The sequence below is a fragment of the Eretmochelys imbricata genome, chromosome 6 (genome assembly GCF_965152235.1).
Source record: "Eretmochelys imbricata isolate rEreImb1 chromosome 6, rEreImb1.hap1, whole genome shotgun sequence".
Lineage (NCBI taxonomy): Eukaryota > Metazoa > Chordata > Testudines > Cheloniidae > Eretmochelys > Eretmochelys imbricata.
In genome coordinates, this window is record NC_135577.1 from 38059481 (window position 1) to 38067417 (window position 7937).

The window sequence follows — 7937 nt, forward strand, 5'->3', positions numbered from 1 at the left end:
ACCAGCTGTCCCTCTAGGGCAACTTTTTCTACCTTGTTGCATTGAAGAACTGGGCCTGAGTATTTTATTCATGTGTTTATTGAAAGATATATACGTGGCCCCCATTGCTTCCACAGCAGGGCACCTCCCCTAGTTTAAACAAAAGGTGCACTTAAATCAAGTAAAATTTCCTCACAGCTTGTCACACTGAGGGACACATTAGCTCTGTTAAGTCCTGGCCAAGCAGATAAACCATACACTGCAACCTGAAGTTTGCCAGGTTCCAGAGCCTTTGCACTGTTCATGTTCCCTAATTAAAGGCAGTGATAATCCTTCACCCTCCTTGTTCTCGTTTAATTTCGCAGCAGTTTTCACTCACTGTATTATCCTAATACATATTATAGGGACAATATGGATGTGTAAAGGTACCAAACCATTGCAGGAAGGTTGCTTGAAGCTGCTGACCTGGTGCATCTGCAATATAGTGTGTTGGAACTATTATTTTATTTGTGTTTTCTCTGCTCTTTCCCATTGCTCAGGCCTCAGTCTCTTGACCACTCACCCACCTTTTACTTCTGGATGATCTTTTAATTGTTTTTCCACTTTAGTGCTGTTTTCTCCATGAACTGGTGCTTCAGAGCAAAACTAGACCATAGTGGCCCATTTCCCCTTCCTGGCTAGTTAAATAATTGTGTTATGGGTAGGACCTCCCAGAGAGGGTGGGCAAAAGGAGTAGTTTCCCCTGGACTCACTGTTTGCGAGGGCCCCCAAGCCCATGGAATTTGAGTAAATGGGCTCATGACCTGGAGCACAGGGTCACAGCACCATTCAAATTGGGCTCAACCGGAACCCTGTGCACCGAGTCACATATCTCTCACTCAAGTTTGGTCTGGCTGCCAACCGCCCATCATGCGTGGTGCTTTGATCCCATGTGCCAGCTTGCAACACCTATGTGGAGCCAGGCCCAGCCCCGCAGGCCAGTAGCTTAGTGTGAGGCAGGCTCTCTTTCCGACATGCTCCCCCTCTCCAGCCTTCCCTCAGTGTTTTTGCACTGATCATTTTTTGGCTTGGTTGATTTAGTTTTAAATTTTACCCTGGCCCCAAAAACTTGTGTGTGGCCCTAGTTACATGCTCCATTTAACAGGTGCCCCTTCCAGTGTAGGTTCCTTATTTAAAAATGTCTGTATCTGCCCCCACAACAGCAAACCAATACAAATTTGGATACTTGTCTGATATGGACATAACACCTACCTGCACCTTCTAGTCAGAGACCCTCCTAGTTAACTTCAAAGTGACCCAGAAGGTGGTGAGATTTAAGGTCTCTAATACCATAGTCTTCAACCTGCAATTAAAAAAAACCTCTTAATTTAAGTCCGCTCATTGTCACTGGTACCTTGCTTACTTTACCTTGTGTTTAACAGAAATATGATTCTAAGTTAGCATAACATTTGTTCAACATGGTGAGAAGTAAAATAGAGATTATATAATATAAAGTGAAAATGAATAGGCCATCATAGAAACTTCATTAACCTTGATGTCAGTAATGTTTAGGAGGGAGATTTTTAAAGAACATTTTACTTTCATTAAACACCCTGCTCTCTGGCTGAGAAAGCAGACCAACTTTAGACTTTGAAATCCTGTGTTCAAAGAGTATGTTTCAAACCAAACTAGAGTTTTAAAATAATAAGTAAGTGCTGACAGTCCTCAATTAAGCAGGTAAATGCAAGAACTTGTTTGCGTAAAGTTAAGTGTGTGCCCAAGTACCTTGCTGAATCAGGATCGTAGCTTCTTTCATTGGAGGATCTCAAAGCACTTTTACAAAGTAATTATCTAATCATCTCAAAACCTCGGCAAGGTGGATATATTTTCTGAGCCTCATTTTAAACATGGGAAACAGACACAGAGTAGTTAAGGCCAAAATGCTCACACCTGAATTCCAAAAGTAGGAGACCTAAAGAAGAGACCAGATTTTCAGCTTAGAATTTGTAGAGGCATTAGATCCTCTGGAAATCATCTGCTCCTTTAGATGTCCAAGTTTATAAACTCACATTTGAAAATTTTGGTCTGTGTGACTGTCTAAAGTCACAGAGCAGAACTTGAGAAATTCACAGCAAGCGGGAACCCTTTCCTAACACAGTGGGAATCGAGGATTACAGCCACTAGGGAGCTGCACAGTCACTGGGACATGTGTCTTCAAATTTTCACTGTCTAGCTGGGGTTTCCATTAATGTGTTTGCAGGACTCAAGTAGGATTATATTTTATTTATATACACATATCTTGTCTGTAATGTACTGTATTAGGGAAAGAAAAGTAAATGGTAAAAATATTGATGAATGCCACTTCTATAAATGAAAATCAGATTATATAAAAATCAGATTATCCTCATATTTGTAGAGCTTATATTTTTAAATCATGCAGTTTGATAGCTCCATTTACAGAATTGTGGCTGTTTGGCCCTCATTGTAAATTCTTCTTCATTTCAGGTAGGAATGAATTGATAGCCAGATACATCAAACTTAGAACGGGGAAGACACGGACCAGGAAACAGGTAAAACAACCCAATTGGAAAGCGTGCATGTCAGCAAATGACAAAACATGGCATTTTTGGCTGCAATGGCTGATGGTGATTCAGCTCTGTTGAGATAATGCATTGATTTCACTGTTATGATTAAGTATGTGCTTTTTAAAAATCCATTGTTTGATCTGTTCATCATTTCAGTGACCATTTATTGGGCACATTCCATATTAATCTCTCTACATATGTAGCTATTACCTCATAATGAAAAGAACATTTCATAAGTCAAACTAACATAAGCCATATTAATTCTTGCACCATTTGCATATAAAGAAAATATAGAATTTAACAATTGTTTTCATATAGTGAATAATGGAAAATTAAATGTCCGCTCACTTCACCTAAACAAGAAAGTTACTAGCTGTGGATATGGAAAATAAATAAATAATGAGCATTCAGTGGACTCATTCTACTCATGCTCCCTATTCATGGTCCGTGGTTGCTATAGGGTGAAATAGAGTAGTTTAAATAAGAGCTATGGGTGCTGTTGTTCTGTAACCACAATAAGATTTGTTCATAAATAAGTCAGCATAAACCTCTAACCAGTCTTTAATCTTTTTCAGAAGATTATCACATATGAGTTAAGTTATCACATATGACTAGATCCTTTAATTATTATATTCACAGTGGTTAGCCATCTCACAAATGCACACATAACCTTTGTGTAGTTTGTGCTGAAGTTACTAAACTGGTTCACTAGTGTAAAAAGTTTGCAAATTACACTGTCCCTTTCCTTCTTTAACTTTGAGCACGAGCTTCCAGGTCTCCTTGTGTGTTATGGGGGAGGGGGGGAGGCTTTTATGCAGACTTGCAATGCGTGTTTTGTACTGTGGTGAAAAGTAATGCTGAGTCAGCACAAACGAAGGTGGCCTGCTGCCAATGCTTGTATTTAAAGCACGTTGAATTGGGTGACATTTTCCCCCTGGTGATGTTCTTTGTCAATTAGGAAGCAGTATAAAGTACAAGGGATGAAAAAAAGCCATGAGGAAGGAGAGAAACTGCAATTCATAGAGAAGGAACAAACAACACATTGACAAAGAAATCCATAGCAGAGGACTAAAGCTCCAAGTTCTCTTCTGTTATACCTGGGCAACCCCCATGAACTTGAGGTTGCACAGGTGCAGCTAAGAGTACAGTACAACTCAATGGCTTCAAGCACATGGCCAAATCCTCAGCCAGGGTAAATCAGCCTAGCTCCATTTAAATCAGTAGAGATATGTTGATTTACACACCAGAGGTTCTGCCTCCCCTCCCCATATATATAAATAAAATACATGAATACATCATGAATATTTTGACACAGTTTGAGTTTCACCACTTTTGAGAATTTCTCAACGAATTAAAATTAAAAAAATTGAAATTGCAGAATTGGGCGTACCGTGTAACCTTTAACACCATTATCCTGTGAAACTGAAAACAAAAATTACCACGTGTGAAAATTATGTATGTATGTTGAATTATCAACCTGCTTACTAGTCTGAATAACTACAGACTCTCGTTCCTGGGCTGCTTCATTAAGAAACCTAGTAAAGTTGGCCCTCAGGGATCAGAATTTGTTTACATATTACAATACATTTTTTTCCTAACAAACATGAGTTGCTTTAAGGTACCACAACAAAAGGATTTTTCTAAGTGACGTTAGTAATATTTCATTTCTCCCTCCTTTTATCTATCAGGTCTTTTTAGATTCAAACCTGTTCAAGGGTAGGAGCTGTCTCTTGCTATGTGTATGTACAGCACCCAGCACATTGGGTTCCTGATCTTAGTTCAGGTCTCTAGGTGCTACTGTAATACAAATAATATGGTGGTAGAGAAGTTTCTCTAGCAATTTTTGTTATTGGGCCCTGCAGGGGGCTGAGCAACTCCTGGAGATTCTAAGTAAGGGGTGGACAAACATTTTGGCCTGAGGGCCGCATCGGGGTTCCAAAACTGTACAGAGGGTCGGGTAAGGAAGGCTGTGCCTCTCCAAACAGCCTGGCCCCCACCCCCTATCCACCCCCTCCCACTTCCTACCCCCGACTGCCTCCCTCAGAATCCCCGACGCATCCAACCCCCGCTGCTCCTTGTCCCCTGACTGCCCCCTCCCGGGACCCCATGCCCCAACTGCCCCACCAGGACCCCACCCCCATCCAACCCCACCTGCTCCCTGTCCCCTGACTGCCCCAACCTCTATCCACACCCCATCTCCAACAGGCCCCCTGGGACTCCCACACCTATCCAACACCTATTGCGGGAGGGATAGCTCAGTGGTTTGAGCATTGGCCTGCTAAACCCAGGGTTGTGAGTTCAATCCTTGAAGGGGCCATCTGGGGCAAAAATTGGGGATTGGTCCTGCTTTGAGCAGGGGGTTGGATTAGATGACCTCCTGAGGTCCCTTCCAACCCTGATATTCTATGATCTATGAACCTCCCCGGCTCCCTGCCCCTCACTGTCCCCTGGGACTCCCTACCCTTTATTCAACCTGCCTCCTCCCCCGCTCCCCGCCCCCTTACTATGCCTCTCAGAGCACCAGGACTGGCAGCTGCGCTGGCCGGCTGGAGCCAGCCACCCTGCTGCGCTGCCTGGCAGGAGCTCACAGCCCCACCGCCCAGAGCGCTAGTGGCATGTTGAGCTGAGGCTGCCGGGGGAGCGGGGACAGCAGGGGAGGGGCCGGGGGCTAGCCTCCCCGGATAGGAGCTCAAGGGCCCGTGGGCTGTAGGTTGCCCATCTCTGTTCTAAGTGCCCTCAGCTTCTGTTTAGATTGGTTGCTCAGCAACTTGGCAGGATTTAAAAGTATAACTGGGTTCAAAAAATAATTAGAAAAGTTCATGGAGGATAGGTCCAGCAATAGCTATTAGCCGAGATGGTCATCCCCATTCTCTGGGTGTCCCTAAACTTCTGACTGCCAGAAACAGGGACTGGATGACAGGGGATGGATCGCTCAGAAATTGCCCTGTTCTGTTCATTCCCTCTGAAGCATCTGGCACTGGCCACTGTTGGGAAACAGGATACCGAGCAGGATGGATCATTGGCCTGACTCAGACTGGCCATTCTTATGTTCTTATGATTTAATCCATTATCATCACAACAGATTTTAACACATACTTGAGAAAATGTGAATGCAAAACATGGCCCCCAATCTCTCACTCATCAGTCAGGCAAAACTTCCAGTACAATTGATCCAGTGCGGGACTGGGTCTCATGCTTGCACATATTTTTCACTGATGTCGTGCATGTAAAGACAGTGGGCCAAATTCAGACCTGGTATAAATTGATTTCAAAGGAGTTGCCTGCACTTATTATCAATGTTTTAGAAACATGACTGATATTCATATTATAAAGAAATGTAGCATTATTTCATGGTTCCTTAAGACCTATAGTGTGTCAATATTTTATCAGTTGTTAACAAATGTAGCGCTATTAATGCGCTCAAAACACAGCCTTAGTGTAATCATTTGAAGTCATAGAACGTGATAAATTATTGGTAATATTTCTTGATGCTATGTCAAATAGAGTCTCTCATTCAATGCTGAATGCTACAAGGGCCTGATTCTGCAAACCCTATAAATATGGCTAGTCCTTATTCATGCAAGGAGTGACTCTTTGCATGAGCAAAGACTCTTTGGCTGTCTGTAGGGGTTGTATGATTTGTAACAAAAGAGCAGGTGGTCCACACCTAATTCTGAACAGTGTTATTGGTTCTCTCCTGTAAAAGACTATATAACTTGATTGATTAAACTTTTTTCTCCTTAGTCACGTCACTGCAATGATGGCCTGTGTTGTTAAGCCTTGGTGCTAAGAGCTAGGCATCTGGCTGGGAACGTGGTATCTTTAACAGCAGAGCTTACTGAAGATGTAAATAACTTCCCCCCACAAAAAAAAGTAATTTAAAAAGATATTTTAAATTTGATTTCCTTTTTGTTTTTCTTTTTCTTTTCTTTTTTCTTTTCTTCTCTCTCTTTTTTTTTTATAAATCTGAACAATGTAGGTGTCTAGTCACATACAGGTCTTAGCAAGAAAGAAAGTTCGAGAAATTCAAGCCGCCATTAAGGTACGTTTGGCTTGCCCAGTTGTAGGGGGCTTTTCATCTCCATGGTTACAGGCTTTTCCTTTGTTTTCCTCCCTTCCCCTACCCTGCAGGTGTCTAGTCACATTCAGGTTCTTGCCAGAAGGAAATCTCGTGATTTTCATTCCAAGCTGAAGGTATGCGCTTTTCTGCTTTTGGGCTTGTGGTTGCTATGCATTTCATTTCCTGTTTTCCATGGTGATTGGTGAATGCCTGGTGCTGTGATTCTTGTAACCTAGTTTTCTTGCATGTGGTAGCTGTTTACATTTCTTTGTGTTTAATCTCTGATTTCTGCACTAGCATCCATATTAAAAATTTTAACACTCTCTAGATACAAAGTGAGCTACTCTTTGTAACTACTCAGCACATAAACATGATTGTTTTTAACCCGTTATTTTTTTAACAGCTTAGTGCTAGATTGTTAGTGTATTTAAATAAAAGGAGGGATTGGTTTTTTTTGTGCGCTTGTACACAAAAAACATTTCCACAGCGGTAATTGGGATTGTGATGCTTCTTTTCTGTTCCAAAATCCTTTTAATCTGTGCTTTTGAAATGCTTTCAAAAATACTTAAAAATAGATTATTTACTCTAAGAGCCAGACAGTATAGTTATTAAGATTGCTTTAGAAACTGCAGGCTGAAATTTCCACAGTACAGTCTAATATAACTTTAAATTAACTACTGTACATGATTCCCTGAAGATATATTCCTTTCAAAGTAAAATATTTTTATTTATCTTAGTTAATCTTTGGAGATTCTCAATCAGCATCATGTTGGGGGAATATAAATATGTTTGTTTAATCTGACTTGATGAATTGTACATGTCCCCATTTTTCCGTGAAAGATCTACCAAACCTAAAAGGAACCTCTTGGAAATGCTTAATAAGGGTCTTTGCATATTTTCCAAGGGAGATCTTGTGTTACATTTTTAAAGTTACCTCACATTACTTAGAAATGCAAGGAGGTTTTAGAGTTTTTAAAATTTTTTTTGTTTACAAAAAGCAAAGCAACTTATAAATCTTTTATTCCCCCCCTTTCTTTTTTCTGAGTTGTTATGGGTTGTCTTCCCTCCCCCCACCTCCACCTCCACTCCCACCCCGGCTATGAATGAGAACAAATCATGTTTTTGTTCTAGCTGAAAAGCAAAATATTTCAGAAAGTAATTTCACAATACAAAGTGGTGAGTGCTGGGGAAGCTTACCACGATCTTGGAACTGCAATATGTAAATAACAGACTGGCTTTATAACAGGCCTACTTGATAGAAGCATTTGGTTTTCAGTGTGTAGTGGGCAGCATGCTGGCAAGCTTGTATGGCTGTGGTGGCTGGCTTTTTAGCT